Source organism: Microcaecilia unicolor, chromosome 3 (genome assembly GCF_901765095.1).
Source record: "Microcaecilia unicolor chromosome 3, aMicUni1.1, whole genome shotgun sequence".
NCBI classification, from domain to species: Eukaryota; Metazoa; Chordata; class Amphibia; order Gymnophiona; family Siphonopidae; genus Microcaecilia; species Microcaecilia unicolor.
The window spans coordinates 526,706,899-526,723,994 of NC_044033.1; the positions used below are offsets into that span (position 1 = coordinate 526,706,899).

The 17,096-nt window shown below is 43.7% G+C and overlaps 1 protein-coding gene across 2 annotated transcripts in view; it reads left to right on the forward strand.

The window, feature by feature from the left end:
* Nucleotides 1-8,976: 8,976 nt before the first annotated feature.
* The window catches only part of ARMC2 (armadillo repeat containing 2), a 179,302-nt gene continuing 171,182 nt past the window's right edge, over nucleotides 8,977-17,096 (forward strand). For both annotated transcript variants that reach the window (XM_030199186.1, XM_030199187.1), the window contains exon 1: nucleotides 8,977-9,071. The gene's annotated coding sequence lies outside the window, so the exon portion shown is untranslated. The remainder of the gene's footprint in view (nucleotides 9,072-17,096) is intronic.

Consider the following 17,096-nt stretch of genomic DNA (forward strand, 5'->3'; position numbering starts at 1 on the left):
GGAGCGGTGCTGTATATAAAAGCATTGAACAGCACTGGGGATCTGAAGTCTAGTCTACCTTAAGTTGTAGAATTTAAGAAGATTGTGTTGAAAAGTAGAGCTGGCTATTGTGATATTAAAACATTGAGTTGAACTGTTTGAACTAAGCATTAGGTGGTGTAATTTAGTTCATTATTTTCAGCAAAAAATTATTATAAGCAAAACACAATTATATTCTGGGCAAGGTACAATCTATCCGCTATTGAGAGCACTGGTAGTGTGCTTAGAACACTTATCTTTTCTGTGTCCCAAGTCCCAGGTTGACGGCATTCAACTGCGGTGCCGCTGTCTCTATAACTTCAGCACTGAACAATTCCTGTGCTGCAAGTTACCCTCTTCACCCTTCTGCCTCCAAGCTGAAGGTGGCCAGCGTTTCGTGCTGCTGCTTCAGAGTTCTTGGCGGCGGGGTTAGTGCTACGAGCAGAATAAACAAAAAATCAACTAGAATCAAAAAAGCACTGCCAGTTTATGTTTTAAAGCGCACTGAACTCTGCAACCAATATCACAATGCTTTGGGCAGCCACAGGATTTCACTGCAGGACGCGCCACTCGACATCCGATCCACTGAATGGACTCGACTGTATATTGTGATAAATAAGTGGCTGTCCTAGCCGGGGCAGGCCACTAGATGGCGCTGTTCCCCTAAAAATGTCCAGGATGTCCGGGGTAGGGCACTAGAGGGCGCTAGGAGAATAGGTGGAGGTCGCTAGGACCGGGGAGAGCCCTGGGAGGTCCACAGGTGTAGGAGGTTATGGGCTGGGTCCTGTGTAGCTAATTAACCACTTTATACCCCACCTGAGATGTGAAAGGAAAGGAGGAAGGAGCTGGTAGCTGAAGAAAGAGAATCCCCCCTGGTAAGAACTGGCTAAACCCTATGGACCTATGGTGGACTGTGTGCTCAAGGAAGAAAAACAGGCTGGTGTAAGAAGTCCCTAAAGCATTAGTATTGGACTGTGTAGCCTCAGTACTTAGAGTACATCAGTACATAAGTACATAAGTAATGCCATACTGGGAAAAGACCAAGGGTCCATCGAGCCCAGCATCCTGTCCACGACAGCGGCCAATCCAGGCCAAGGGCACCTGGCAAGCTTCCCAAACGTACAAACATTCTATACATGTTATTCCTGGAATTTTGGATTTTTCCAAGTCCGTTTAGTAGCGGTTTATGGACTTGTCCTTTAGGAAACCGTCCAACCCCTTTTTAAACTCTGCTAAGCTAACCGCCTTCACCACTTTGTGTTCAAAGAAAGGACTGGGTGTCCAAGGAAGGAAGGACTGGGTGTCCAAAGAAGAAGTAGGGCTATGTGTCCCAGTACTGAGAAGCAGGCTGCAAAGCCTGGGGTTAGAAGTCCCCAAAGTATTGAGGTTAATGCACAATTAACCTCAATTGTCTATTAGATTGTAAGCTCTTTGAGCAGGGACTGTCTTTCTTCTATGTTTGTGCAGCACTGCGTATGCCTTGTAGCGCTATAGAAATGCTAAATAGTAGTAGTAGTAGTAGTAGTAATGCTGAGCCCAGGAATCTGTGTGGGGAGGCTCAGTGTGAAGATATGTAAATGTATAAAGTATTTAAGCTAGAAGAACTGTGCCCAGGGGCTGGAATAAAGAATTGCCTGAATATACTGTTGGTAAGACCTGTTTAATTTTGCCTCTGGAGAACCCGGTCACCCTGAGTGTGAAAGGATAACATGCTAATCTGCATACAATTTGCATACTGAGAACCAGCTCACCCTGAGTGAGAAAGGGGCCCAAGAGCTTGAGGTTGGATTGCTCAGGACACTGGGAGGAGACTGTTTGGAGGCCTGTTCAGAGGCCACAGGCCAGTGAGACCTGCTGGAGAATGGGAGCAGAAGCCTTATCTTCACAATATGTTGGTTATGATGTCAGATGCTGTCAGGCTGATGGCTAGTCTTGCTTTCTTAATTTAGAAAAACCAACTCCACTCTATGCGTGAATTCAAACCTATTGGTTCTAAGGAACGTAATCTAAATATCCATTTTTGCTCCTGCTATAACAAAATACACCTGTGATCTCCTCCTCTAGAGGAGCAAAACACCATTTCCAGCGCTATGCATCTGAAATCTGTGAATGAATGTTGTTACTGTAGACAGTGCGATACCAGGGGCACTCCAGTTTTCCCGGCATGAATGGCACGCTTATGTTCTGCCAACCGAATTGAAAGCTTTCTGAAAGTCTGGCCCACGTATACTTTCTTACGTGGGCATGTAAGGTAATAGATGACATTAGTCGATTTACATGTAGTAGATGACCTTAACTCACACATTCTGCCATCAACTGGATTAACGAATGTGGAGGTTTCCTCCATTATTAAACAAAAAGTACAGTTCCCACATTTGTAATGACCCATCCTAGTTCTTATCTGACTGGCAGTCATGGCAGGATCTGATAAAACTGCCGGGCTCAGATGTTCTTTAAGATTTTTAGTTCTGCTGTAGGCAAATCTGATATGGGCATGTTGAAATACAGGCATAGTTCGTATTAAAGACCAGTGTTTCTTCACAATCGACGCTACCTTTGGGGATGCTGCATTATATTGCATGACATACGTCAGCACATTATCCTCTGTCTCTGTTCTATCTGGTTTGGGAGCAAGTAGCATTTCACGATGATTGAAACGTGCCCGACATTATGCAGTACGCACAATCTGTTCTGGATATCCTCTAGCTAACAGTTTACTCGTTAATTCCTTTGATTGCTGCTTAAAATCCTGATGCCTTGAACATACACATCGATGCCTTAAAAATTGAGAAAATGGTAGGCTATTCTTTAATGCTATAGGATGACAGCTCTCATAACGTAAAAAGGTGTTCCTATCTGTTGCTTTCTGAAACACCTTTGTAGTGAACCCTTCTCCTGTATTATTTACCAATACATCTAAAAATTAAATTTCATGATGGTTATGATGCAAGGTAAACTGTATATGAGGATGACTGTTATTCAATCGTGAAACAAATTGGCACAGCTCGGTTTCTTCTCCTGTCCATAGCAAAAATATGTTGTCTATATATCAGACTCACAGGCCTACTTTCTCAAACAAGACGGCCGTGTAAATTAACTTTTGTTCGAACGCTTGCATGTATAGATTGGCCACCGACGGGGCCATCGTGGCCTCCATCGCAACTCCTGAGATTTGTTGGTACAGGGTGTTATCAAAAAGAAAAAAACATTTCTTCATAGCCAAGTCTGCCAGGGCTACAATAAAAGAGGTGGGTACTCGGCTCGGTGCCCTTGTGTTCAAAAAAACTTCTAACACTTCTATAGCTTCATCTTGTGGGATTACTATGTATAATGCAGTGACATCCAGAGTAGCCACGATGGACGTCCGGGCTCTGTATTCTTGTGTCGCAAGTATTTGAAGGAAGTGTGTCATATCTTTTAGATAAGATTCTCCACCACTGAGAGGCTGCAAAAAGCAGTCCACGATCATTGATAAGGGCTCCAAGACTGAGCCCCGACCAGAAATAATAGGTCTACTGGGGGGATGAACCAAGATTTTATGAATTTTTGGGAGGGTATAAAATACCGGGCTTTTCGGATGAGACGTGTTGAAAAAATGGAATTCCTTTTGAGTTAGTATACCCTCGGCATACGCCCCACTAGTGAACTGAAAAATATGCTCTTGCAATACAGGTGTCGGATCTATCTGAAGTTCTCTATAATCTGACCTGACGTGCAACTGCCTACGAATTTCTGTAACGTAATCGTCCCTGTCCTGTACCACAATTGCCCCACGCTTGTCTGCTTGCCTTATCACTATAGAGGAGTTCAATCTAAGCGAGTTCAAAGCTGCAGATTCATTCTTGGACAAATTCCGCCTGTTGCTCTTCCACCGCACCTTTTCCAAATTTTCAAACTCCTTTAATACCAGTAAATGGAATGAAGCAACAACAGGGCCTAGTGGACCAGGACCAGGAGGGGACCATTTAGATTTACGTTTCAGATATGACATATCTAGGTTCTCACTATCATTGTCAGAAAAAAATACTTTCAATTGCAAATTTCTTACAAATTTCTCCAATTCAACTCTAATCTGGAAAGGATCCAATTGACTAATAGGGACAAATGACAGGCCCTTAGAGAGCAATTGACACTCGCTGACTGATAGAGTGTAAGCAGATAAATTAACTATCACTGTATCTTCTAGTGCTGGCGCGAATGTGTGGCTGGACGCTCCATCTGTGCTGGGGGCAGGTCTGAGGAATCTCCTACACGTCTCCCTCGCTGTTGCCTGCCTCCAGTACTGTATATTGTTAAGTGAATATTTTTACTGCTGTAATTGCCTATTGCTCATGTCTGATTTATTCTGTTTTGAGCATGTTTCAGGTACAAGTGGTTTTCTTAAGGCAAACATAATAAAAAAATAAATATTTTCTTTCACGCAGAGCTCTAATTTTTTTTAACTAAATAAGCTATAAGCCCCTAATGCAGTCCATTGGTTTTCTTATATTTTGTCCTTGTGATGACTTATACTGTGCCAAAACTGGAAATACAGTGAGATGGAATAATAGAATTCACTAACATCCAAAATGTATTAATTAACGTTATACTTGTGTTTGCATTTGGGTAATAACTGAGAAAATGCTGTTGAAAACTGCCTTGAAGAGGAAATAAATATATATCACAGAACTGGAAAATGTTGGCAACTTACTCCTCACCGGCTTCCCACTTAGCCATCTATCCCCCTTTCAATCTGTTCAGAACTCTGCTGCACGTCTCATATTCCGCCAGAACCGATATACTCATATCACCCCTCTCCTCAGGTCACTTCACTGGCTTCCGATCAGATACCGCATTCAATTCAAGCTTCTCCTTCTTACCTACAAATGCACTCAGTCTGCTGCCCCTCACTATCTTTCTACCCTCATCTCCCCTTACGTTCCCGCCCGAAACCTCCGTTCACAGGACAAATCCCTCCTCTCAGTACCCTTCTCCACCACCGCCAACTCCAGGCTCCGCTCATTCTGCCTCGCCTCACCCTATGCTTGGAACAACCTTCCTGAACCCTTACGCCAAGCCCCCTCCCTGCCTGTCTTCAAGTCTTTGCTTAAAGCCCACCTCTTCAATGCTGCGTTCGGCACCTAACCCTTACCGTTCAGTGAATCCAGACTGTCCCTATCGGACCGACCGTTCACTTGTCTTTTAGATTGTAAGCTCTTTGAGCAGGGACTGTCTCTCTTTGTTAAATTGTACAGCGCTGCGTAACCCTAGTAGCGCTCTAGAAATGTTAAGTAGTAGTAGTTGTTAACTAAAGTTATCTCGAGTTATCTGCAGCAGGGCCCACAGCAATAAAATGGGCTAAGCTAAGCTTTAGTAAACAACCCTCTTAGACTGACTCTGGACTTCTGCATGAAGGTAGCTCTGCCCTCTTTAATATCTTTCTTTTAAATAGTAGTAATAATATTAAGTGCATTTTTACAATATACCACTGTAGTCCACAAAACAAAAGAAGCAAGTTCACATAAACTATCTTTCTCTTTTGACCTAGGCACAGGAAAATAAAAGATTTTAAATGGTCCTAGGTTTCAACCTAATTCATTTATAATGAAGTCTTTTACCTCAACCCAACTTATCTTCCCTATCCCAATACAACAGTTTGTACCCATCCCGTACCGGATTTGGCGAATGCCTTCACGGTATTATGTAAGCCACATTGAGCCTGCAAATATGTGGGAAAATGTGGGATACAAATGTAACAAATAAATAATGTGGGATATAAATGTCATAAATAAGTAAATAAATAGATAGATAGATAGATAGGTAGATAGAAACTCTGGGGCACCTGATTCTCATTATTATTATTAGCATCTCTTTAATAAGGCATACAACAATGATCAACAAATATAAACTCCTATACGCACATCCAAAACTGCCTCTACTATGTCTACCTGCCAAAACACTACCATGTTTTCTCACTATCATAGTACCCAAGATCCTTTAGCTACTACTAAATGTATATTTTTCTTATATAACTCTTATATATTTCTTAAATACTTCTTAATATGTTCGCTTGTTAATATACTATCATGTTTGTATCACTTGTAACCACTTGCCTCCACCTACCCTCCTCTCCTCCTTCCTGTACACATTAATTGGTTTGCTTACTTTATTTTTGTCTACTAGATTGTAAGCTCTTTGAGAAAGGACTGTCTTTCTTCTATGTTTGTGCAGCGCTGCGTACGCCTTGTAGCGCTATAGAAATGCTAAATAGTAGTAGTAGTAGTAATGTTTTATCATTATCAAGATACCCAAAATCCTTCTGCTATTACTAAATGTATACTTTCTCATGTACTCTTATTATTCATGATGTATTGTAAGCCACATTGAGCCTGCAAAGAGGTGAGATAAGGTGGGATACAAATGCAACAAATAAAAATAATAATAATAATATAGCGCTACCAGACGCATGCAGCACTGAACACCTGATACAGAGAGACAGTCCCTGCTCAAAAGAGCTTACAATCTAAATAATACAGACTACATGATGTCCGTTTTAGTGGCTCTTTACCAGGAGAAAACAAAAACATATCTCCATGAATATAACCCATGCTAGGGTGTCCCCTCCAAATGACACACTGATTTCTACTTATAGAAATCAGCGGAGCAGGTGGGGGGAAGAGGGGTTGGTGGTTGGGAGGCGAGGATAGTGGAGGGCTGGGCAGACTTATACAGTCTGTGCCAGAGCCGGTGATGGGAGGTGGGACTGGTGGTTGGGAGGTGGGAAATAGTGCTGGGCAGACTTATACGGTCTGTGCCAGAGCCGGTGATGGGAGGCGGGACTGGTGGTTGCTGCATTTGGCACCTAACCCTTACCGTTCAGTGAATCCAGACTGCCCCAATTTGACTGCCCCTATCGGACCGACCGTTCACTTGTCTCTTAGATTGTAAGCTCTTTGAGCAGGGACTGTCTCTCTTTGTTAAATTGTACAGCGCTGCGTAACCCTAGTAGCGCTCTAGAAATGAGTAGTAGTAGTAGTAGTATTACATATAGCAGTGATTTAACCAGAGCTGAGATTGTGATGTCATAATGCCTCATTCCACCAATGCCTAAGAGCCAACCTCATCAGTGATGTCACAATGGCTTGATTGTCCTATATTTGTCTCACTCTTATCTATTAGATTGTAAGCTCTTTGAGCAGGGACTGTCTCTCTTTGTTAAATTGTACAGCGCTGCGTAATCCTAGTAGCGCTCTAGAAATGTTAAGTAGTTTAGTAGTAGTTGGGAGGCGGGAAGTACTGCTGCGCAGACTTGTACGGTCTGTGCCCTGAATAAGGCAGGTACAAATCAAGGTAAGGTTTACACATATGTTTGTCTTGTTGGGCAGACTGGATGGACCGTGCAGGTCTTTTTCTGCCATCATCTACTATGTTACTGAGGCAGCCATGGGCATAATTATATATATATAAGGAATTATATTAATTGTTAATTCTGTTTAAAGGTGGTCAAATAGTATTTCAACTTTTTCAGTCCTGCAAGTGATGAAGGAATGCCAGATGGTTCAGATTATTTAGAAATCTAGCCTTGCTGGGTTAAAAGGTCAGAGAGAGAAACTTCTTTGACCCTTGTGAGTGATGGATTGCTAATGCTAGCTAGCACATCTGTATACTATTATGAATGAACAAAGCATGAGCCAGACATATTGTAGTTTTAAAAGGGATTAGTAAAATGCTTAGATATAGATATAGAGAGCATTATAAGTATGTAGAATATGTCTTATAAGGATGCTTACTTTAGAATATGCTGTATTCTGTGTAAATTAATAATTCTGTGTGGAATGTCTGTTCAACTCTCTGTCTGACTTTCTAAGTAAGACTGCAGTGAAAAGGTCAGCATATGGTTTGAGTTTTCTGCAGTCCTGGCTGGTTTAATGTATGGAGCTGGTGGGTGAAAAGGGTCAAGAAAAGTCTTGATTAATTATAGGTAAATGTAGGAATGGTCCTGAAAGTAATAACAAACTATAGCTGTATGCCATTAAGTAAGACTGGCCCTTGACCCCTTAATGAATGCCAGAGTTCAGTTAGCAGTTAGTATGAAGTTGACTGGGAATATGAGAATGTCCCTTAGTCCCTAAATGAATTCAGTTTAAGCTATAGCTGAGAAGTTAATCATAATAAAATGTAAGAGACTGGTGCCAAATTGTCTAGCGTGAGAGGCCCCAGGTCATAGGTCAGTTTGAGAAATATTAAACCTATGTAACTGATATTTTTAAAGTAATGATTGGCTGAGGCAAGGTAATCAATCTATTCTTTACCATCTGGAAAGTAAGGGGGGCTAGAGAGGGGGATAGCACTGTATATAAGTGGGAGTAGAAGCAGCTTACGTCAGAAGGAACAGACAGAAGAGGGAGAGACAGCAGAAGAAGAGAAGCAGCTGAGACAGAAGCCATAACATCCAGAGAGAGAGAAGAAAGCTAGAACTGATGTCCTGCTTTGTTTACTGGCAAATAAAGAAGATTTCTCCCTCATTCTGGTGTGTGCTGTTTGACTCCTGAAGTACCACAGATTCTGCTAACAATAGGGGTAATTCATGCATCAATTCCTGCAACATTACTACTGTACCTATGAAAAGTTATTCCGCTATTATTCTTCCACTGCGTACATCCATATGCTGCAGAAGCTGGCATGTTTGAAACTATAAGTGACATGAAATAAAAACGCTGCCAAACAGCAAAGAAGGACAAGGTGGATGCAGCAGCAGCAGCTCATGTTTTGTTTTGAGTGTAGCAGAACGACGGCTGCGCGGGAAAGTAAAAAACAGAGACGAACCTGAGCGGCTTCAAGTATTTGACGTCACGCCGGCTCCTGCTCTCCATGAAACCTCTTTGGTCCCTATGCCCAGCCCCGCGGGATTCCCGCTAATCCCGCGCTCTCGTTCGACGCAACTTCCTGTTTCCGGCAAGGCGGGACAAGGGGCGGCTTCCGAGGCAGCGAGAGTGAGAAGTTGTGTTGTGTCATAAGGGACTGAGCAGCACCGGCGAAGGGAAGCTGTGGGGTTTGTGAGTGGACGACTTCAGGTATGAGTTTGTCTGGGGGGGGGGGGGGTTTCTAAGACAGGATTTCCTACAGCTGAGTAGGTTTTTCATAGAGCAAAGACAGTGCTCACAAAATAAGAGCAAATGATTTCAGCTGGTTCTACGATAGACAAATAATACAGTGCATAAAATATGTTAATTTTTTTCATGGATTATATTTGTCATTTTGTTGGGTTATTTCAGAAGTAGCAGGTTTATTATCATGGCTGTATGAGAGCTTTTTTTTTGGGGGGGGGGGGAGGGGTGCAAACAGAGAGTGCCCTACTGGTTAGAGCACCAGTCTTGCAATCCAGAGGTTCCCACTGCTGCTCCTTGTGATCTTGGGCGAGTCACTTAACCAGGGTTGCCATATAAAAAAAAAAAATTCCCACACAAAACAGCCCAAAACCTGCCCAAAAACCGCACACACCCCACCCCCGACGTCATCACCCCCGCCCCTTCCGTCATCACCCCACCCCTGCCGTCATCACCCCTGCCGTCATCACCCCCGCCGTCATCAACCCCTTCCGTCATCACCCCCGCCGTCATCAGCCCCACTCCTTCCGTCATCACCCCGCCCCCACTGCCATCGCCCCGCCCAAAACATCGACAAACCCTGCCCAAAACGTCACAAACCCCGCCTCTGTCGCTATTAGCCCCACCCCCCACTGGCCGAAAAAACACCCCAAAACCCGCACAAAAAAACCAAAACCAGCCCAAAAAACCGCAACCCGCCGCGGGCAAAAGTTTCCTGCAGCGGGTTGCGGAAAACCGCCCAATTGATCTGGCAACCCTGCACTTAACCCTCCATTGCCTCAGGTACAAACTTACATTTGTAACATAGTAACAAAGTAGATGACGGCAGAAAAAGACCTGCACGGTCCATCCAGTCTGCCCAACAAGATAAACTCATATGTGATAAGTTTTGTGTATACCTGACCTTGATTTGTATCTACTATCTTCTTAAATCCTAACACACTTCACATAACTATGCGAAAAACTACACTGGCTCCCACTCAAAGAACGCATCACGTTCAAACTCTGTACCTTGGTCCATAAAATCATCCATGGTGACGCCCCCAGCCTACATGTCAGACCTAATAGAACTACCACCCAGAAATGCAAATAAATCCTCCCGCACATTCCTCAATCTTCATCCTCCCATGTGTAAAGGCTTGAAATACAAATTAATGCATGCATCAACTTTCTCCCATACAAGCACACAGTTCTGGAACGCGCTGCCACGCAACCTGAAAATGGTCTATGAAATGACCAACTTCTGCAAACTGCTGAATACTTATCTCTTCAACAGAATATACCACAAAGATCAACACGTGTAACTGTTTTCTTTAATGATATCCAGAAATGTTCTTTATGCTCTTTAATATCTTTGCTCTAACACTATCATGTATTTCACCATCATGTACCCAAAGCTTTCTGTAAAACCAAATGTATACTCTTCTATTTCCAGTATCCACGATGAATTGTAAGCCACATTGAGCCTGCAAAGAGGTGGGATAATGTGGGATACAAATGTAATAAATAAAAATACTGTGTTATACCGGAGGAAAAAGCCTCAACAGACTCCGTATTTTTGGCTATACAGCTCAATGATTTATTTTATTTTTTTTATTTATTGCATTTGTATCCCACATTTTCCCACCTTTTTGCAGGCTCAATGTGGCTTACAATGTGTTGTTATTAGTAGATAGTAGATTGGGAGATGACAGTATTACATAAGGAAGAGCATAATCGAAATTTAAACAAGTAAAATAAGTAGAAAACATTCCTGACAGTAGGTAGGGTGGAGATGGCATAGAAAATAGCGATCGAAATTCAAAACAAGTAGTTATAAACGAACGGTGTTGCTATTAGGTAAGGTTGCGATGAATTACATTTATGGTTACAGGAGTGGCAGTGGAATTGACGGAGTGGCGACTGGTCAAGGATGAATAAATTGACTGACAAGATAAGTGGTGTTTTCACCTAGAGTTATTTAAGACTGACTTTATTACTGGGAGTTTTTTTTGCCTGTGATGACAGATAGAACTCCTTTAAATCATTGAGCTGTATAGCCAAAAATACGGAGTCTGTGGAGGCTTTTTCCTCCGGTATAACACAGTAGTTATGTGAAGTGCGTTGTTAGAATTTAAGAAGATAGTACTGTAAGTAAAAAGTTCCTAACTAAAGCTCAAACCTAGTTTGTAGGTGCTTGATTTGTATCTGCCATTTTCAAGGCACAGACTGTAGAAGTCTGCCCAACACTAGCCCCGCCTCCCACCACCGGCACTGCCACCCAATCTCCGCTAAGCTTCTGAGGATTATGAGCCCTCCTGGGACAGAGAAATATCCAGAGTACCTGAATGTAACTCACCTTGAGCTACTACTGAAAAAGGTGTGAGCAAAATCTAAATAAATAATTAATAAACCTCAGCTGTAATCCCCAGACCATCTAGCTGCTGATACCGTATGAGGCAATGTGTTTGTGGGGTTAGGGCCCTTGCAGTGGCCCACCCCTCTAGCTTTTTGCTGAAGAAACGTATAATGTACTGGAAACCTAGCATTTTTATTTAATTTTATTTTATTTATTTAGATTTTGCTCACACCTTTTTCAATAGTAGCTCAAGGTGTTACATTAGAAACAGAGAAATGTGATGGCAGATAAAGGTCAAAAGGCCCTCCTCGGTAGCCACCAACTTTTTCTTTCCTAAGGGATCCCACATTCTTGTCCCCGCTTTCTTAAACTGTGAAACAGTCCCCGTCTCCATGACTTCCGCCGGGAGGCCATTGCATGCATCCACCATCTTTTCTGTGAAAGTGTATTTTCTTGGATTCCTCCTAAGCCTATTTCCTCTTCCTCGTATGCCCCCTCATTTCAGAACTTTCCTTCATTTGAAAAGATTCACCTGTACATTAATGCCACTGAGGTACACAGGGTGGAGGGCTCACAACCTAAATTTTGGTACCCGATCAAAATAGCCCTGACATTATGACCCAGACAAAAGAAAAGCTCCCGACATAATGGCCACCGACAAAATGGGCTGCCCACAATATAGCCCTTGACAAATTAGCTCCCCGACAAAGCCCAGAATATGGCCTCCGACAAAGTAGACTGAACAGTGAACGATAGGGGAAGAACTTACTTTGCAGCACGCTGCATGAGGATCTGTCCAACTTTTACTTGAAGAGGATCCCTTGTATTTGAAGAGAGCTTATCACTAGCTGACCCGGAAGTTTTGTGTCTGCTTTGTCTCTGCCACATCCCGCCTATGTGGTAACAGGAAGTAGCTGTAGAGATAAGAGTTCTGGGATCGGCTGGTGATAAGTTTTCCTCGAATACAGGGATCCTCCATAAGTAAAAGTCAGGCTATATTTTCATTCAGCGTGCTGCAAGGTAAGTTCTCCCCCTGTCGAGTACCCTGCTATATACCATTTCACAAACAAGGAGCGTAATAGAGGCTTTACCCTTGGAATGCCGGGTCTCCCCCTGACTCTGGAGCTATATAAGAAGAGTATCTCTGCTAACAAAAGTGCCATGAGATTCTATTTCTGTTTTCCAACCTATTAAGTACAGGTGTTATGTACTATAATAAAACTCAACCTCAATGTTCTGAGGACACTGACGTCAGTGAAGCCAAGCCACTGACTTCAGTTCCTTCAGGTTCGAAGGTTCGTGGTGGTGAAGCTACCGGGCCCCGCCCTCGCGTCAAACGTCATGACATCGAGGGCACAGCAAACGTTGAGGGTGAGTTTTATTACTGTACCTGTGCTCCGCCCTCGCGTCAAAACGCGATGACGTCGAGGGCGGCCCAGGAAAATCGCCATCCACGCAGAGCTACGACAACGCTAACAGCGGCGGCGCACGAACCACCTGCAACGAGCAACGGGGCGGCCCAGGAAAATCGCCACTGTTCTTCGTATGTGATGTGAGTCACCCCCCCCCCCCCCCCCAAAAGCTAGCGCCCGTTTCATTGCTCTGAGAAACGGGCCTTCTTTCCTAGTATATTTATATTTACTCAGTTTTCCTCGTGGAATAGTCAAACATTACATTTGGGGGGGGGCGGTGGGGGCAGAATGACTTTCAATTCACTGTTTCCATTCTGTCTTTTTGTAAGATCATCGTTTTTTCTAAGCGTTCTCCTCTGCAAAGCATGTCCTTTCTGCATTTTAAAAATCCTCTCTGTTCTTGTCCTACTGGGTCATGTCGCTGCTTATCAGATCACTTGATAGTTTTGTCAACCATCTGTTGAATTTATTATTCAAGGGCATCACAGATGCACCCCTGTCAATCCTCTATTAGGGTAATTTTAAAAGGCATTTCTATATTTAGAGCAGTATATTAAGTTCAGAAATAAACTATTAAAAAGATGAGCACATAAGCTTGTAAACACAAAGCTTCTACGCACATAAATTAATCTAGGAAATTGTGTATGAAAAAAAATAGGTGTATGTGCACTCTTTACTTTTGTGGGAGGGGCAATTCTCTGAGGACAAGCAGGCTCCAATAATCTCACATGGATAGACGCCAATCCTCGTTGACCTGTCCGGCATTTATGCCATAGTAAAAAAACAAGAGCTTTGAGGAGCGTGAGCGCTGCGCCCCACCCCGCATGCGTGAGTGCCTTCCTGCCCGTCATGCGAACTCGACTCCCTCAGTTTAATTTTCTCCACGTGAGAAGCAGCTGTCTTGTTTGCTGGCTCCTCGCACGTCCAGTCAGAGCTATTTGAGTGCCTTTCAGCATTGTTTTTCTACCCACTCTTTTCTTTATTTTTTGCTTTAAAAAAAGGTCCCTTTTAGTCTTTAGCTTTTTTTTTTTTGTTACATTTGTACCCCGCGCTTTCCCACTCATGGCAGGCTCAATGCGGCTTACATGGGGCAATGGAGGGTTAAGTGACTTGCCCAGAGTCACAAGGAGCTGCCTGTGCCTTAAGTGGGAATGGAACTCAGTTCCCCAGGAACAAAGTCCACCACCCTAAGTGACATACGTGCAGGACGTCAGACTCACAGAATCAGAAGCCTGCGCAGCCTTCTACATGGAATGTTGCTAGTGGAATAGCAACATTCCATGTAGAATCTCCAATAGTAGCAACATTCCATGTAGAATCTCCAATAGTAGCAACAGAATCTCCAATAGTATCTATTTTATTTTTGTTACATTTGTACCCTGCGCTTTCCCACTCAATGCGGCTTACATGGAGCATTGGAGGGTTAAGTGACTTGCCCAGAGCCACAAGGAGCTGCCTGTGCCTGAAGTGGGAATCAAACTCAGTTCCTCAGTTCCCCAGGAACAAAGTCCACCATCCTAATCACTAGGCCACTTTTTTGCCTGCTTTGACACTTTTGATGTGGCATCCAGGATCTCTGTACAAGGTATAGCAATGTGCAGACTCTTATGGCTGCAAGTTTCTGACCTGTACCATTCTGTCCAGCAGAGGTTGGTTGATGTCCCATGCCGGGGGGGGGGGGGGGATAATTTTTTTGGATAGAAGGTTGAGGAGGTCGTTGACCAAATGAAGAAGCATACTGATGCTATGTCTTCTCTCTCTCGCTGGGTGTCTTTTGCAACTGCCTCCTCATCCAGTAGGTATTTTGGTAAGTCGCGGAGTGCTCCCTATTACTACCGTAGGCGTAGGTATGCTCCTGTGGTTCGCCAGCCTGCTCAGGCTCCCCAGCGCGCTTGTTCTTGTCAACAGCTTATGCACAAGGCCCCTGCCGCTCCCCAGCAAAAGCAAGGCACAAGCTTTTGACTGGCTCCAGCAGAGCATAGCCTCAGTAAATGTGTCCGTCACGGACGACTTGCCGGTTGGGGGGAGGCTAAAGTTTTTTTTTCAGTAAAGGTGACCTCTCATAACCTCCGACTGGTGGGTTCTTCAAATAATCCTGCTTGGATACACCCTCAGTTTGCTTTCTAGATCTCCAAATTGTCCACCAAGAGCCCATGCTTTCAACTCTCAGCACAGGCAGGTACTTGCAGAGGAACTCTCCGCCCTTCACAAGGCCCATGCGATCGAACCCATTCTATCAGGTGAAGAAAGGCAGGGATTCTATTCCAAGTATTTCCTTATGCAGAAAAAGACAGAGGGGATGCATCCCATCCCAGACCTAAGGGCCCCGAACAAATTCCTAGTTCACGAAAAGTTCAGGATGTTTTCCCTGGGCACCCTTCTTCCCATGATTCAGGAAAATGATTGGCTATGCTCTCTGGACCTGAAGGATGCATACACACACATCCCGATACTTCCAGCCCACTGGAAGTATCTTCGATTTCGGCTGGGAACACATCACTTTCAGTACTGCATGTTGCCCTTTGGCCTTTTTGACAGCTCCCAGAGTTTTTACCAAGTGTCTAGCGGTAGTCATACGACGCCTGATACCGAGCAATGCCATTGAATACACAAGCATCCTTGAATGCTTAGACCCAAATCCTGGGGAATACCCAGCCGATCGATCATGGTCCAATTTTGACCCGATCTCAATAAATGAACTCACACACTGGCTCAGTAAATATGCCAAATCTCAATGCAAACTTGACACCTGCCCTACCAGCCTAATAAGATCCGCACCCAAACAATTCAAACAAGACCTCACGATCCAAATAAACTTCAGACTCATAAATGGACTCTTCCCCACGGAAAATGGAAACATCTTACTCACTCCTCTGCCTAAAGATACCAAGAAAAGCACAATGGACTTAACCAACTACCGACCAGTTGCTTCCATCCCACTCACAACAAAATTGATGGAAGGCATAGTGACGAAACAACTCACGGAATACCTGACCAAACACTCAATTCTACATGAGTCTCAATCAGGATTTCGATCAAATCATAGTACTGAAACTGTACTAGTGTCGGCAATGAACACATTCAAAACAACGATCGCAACCGGCAAGAACATACTCATTCTACAATTCGATATGTCTAGTGCCTTCGACATGGTGGATCATGGAATACTATTACACCTACTAGAGTACTTCGGAATCGGAGGCCCAGTTCTCAAATGGTTTGAAGGATTCCTCACCACCAGATCCTACCAAGTAATAACGAATACGGACAGATCACCACCTTGGAGACCAGAATGCGGAGTGCCCCAAGGATACCCCCTCTCACCAACTATCTTCAACCTAATGATGACACCACTAGCCAAACTCCTAGCCAACCAAAACCTTAACCCCTACATATATGCCGATGATGTTACGATCCATATCCCGTTCAAAAGCGACCTAAATGAAATTACCAACGAGATCAACCAGAGTTTCCAGACTATGCACTCTTGGGTGGACTCATTCAAGCTAAAACTCAACGCAGAAAAAACTCAATGTCTAGTTCTCACCTCCCAATACAATACAAACAACTACCCTACAATAACCACACCCTACTGCACACTTCCTATCTCAGGAAATCTGAAAATCCTTGGAGTCACCATTGACCGAAACCTCACTCTCGACACCCACGCGAAGAACACAACGAAAAAAATGTTCCAATCGATGTGGAAACTCAAAAGAATAAAACCTTTCTTCCCAAGAAACATCTTCCGCACCCTAGTACAGTCACTAGTAATAAGCCACTTGGACTACTGTAACGCTCTGTACGCAGGCTGCAAAGAACAGACCATCAAGAAACTCCAGACAGCCCAGAACACCGCAGCCAGACTCATTTTTGGAACACCTAAATATGAAAGTGCGAAACCCCTCAGAGAGAAACTGCACTGGCTCCCGCTCAAGGAACGAATTGAGTTCAAGATCTGCACGACTGTACACAAAATCATTCATGCAGATGCCCCACTCTATATGCTAAACCTAGTGGACCTACCGCCCAGGAATGCCAAAAGATCGGCCCGCAAATTCCTCAACCTGAACTTCCCCAGCTGTAAAGGAAAGAAATACAAACAGGCGTTTGCTACTACCTTTGCGTACAAAAGCACACAATATTGGAACGCACTACCCATGGCCCTGAAAACCATAACCAATCTAACAAGCTTTCGCAAAGCTCTGAAAACACATCTCTTCAACAGAGCCTACAAAAGTC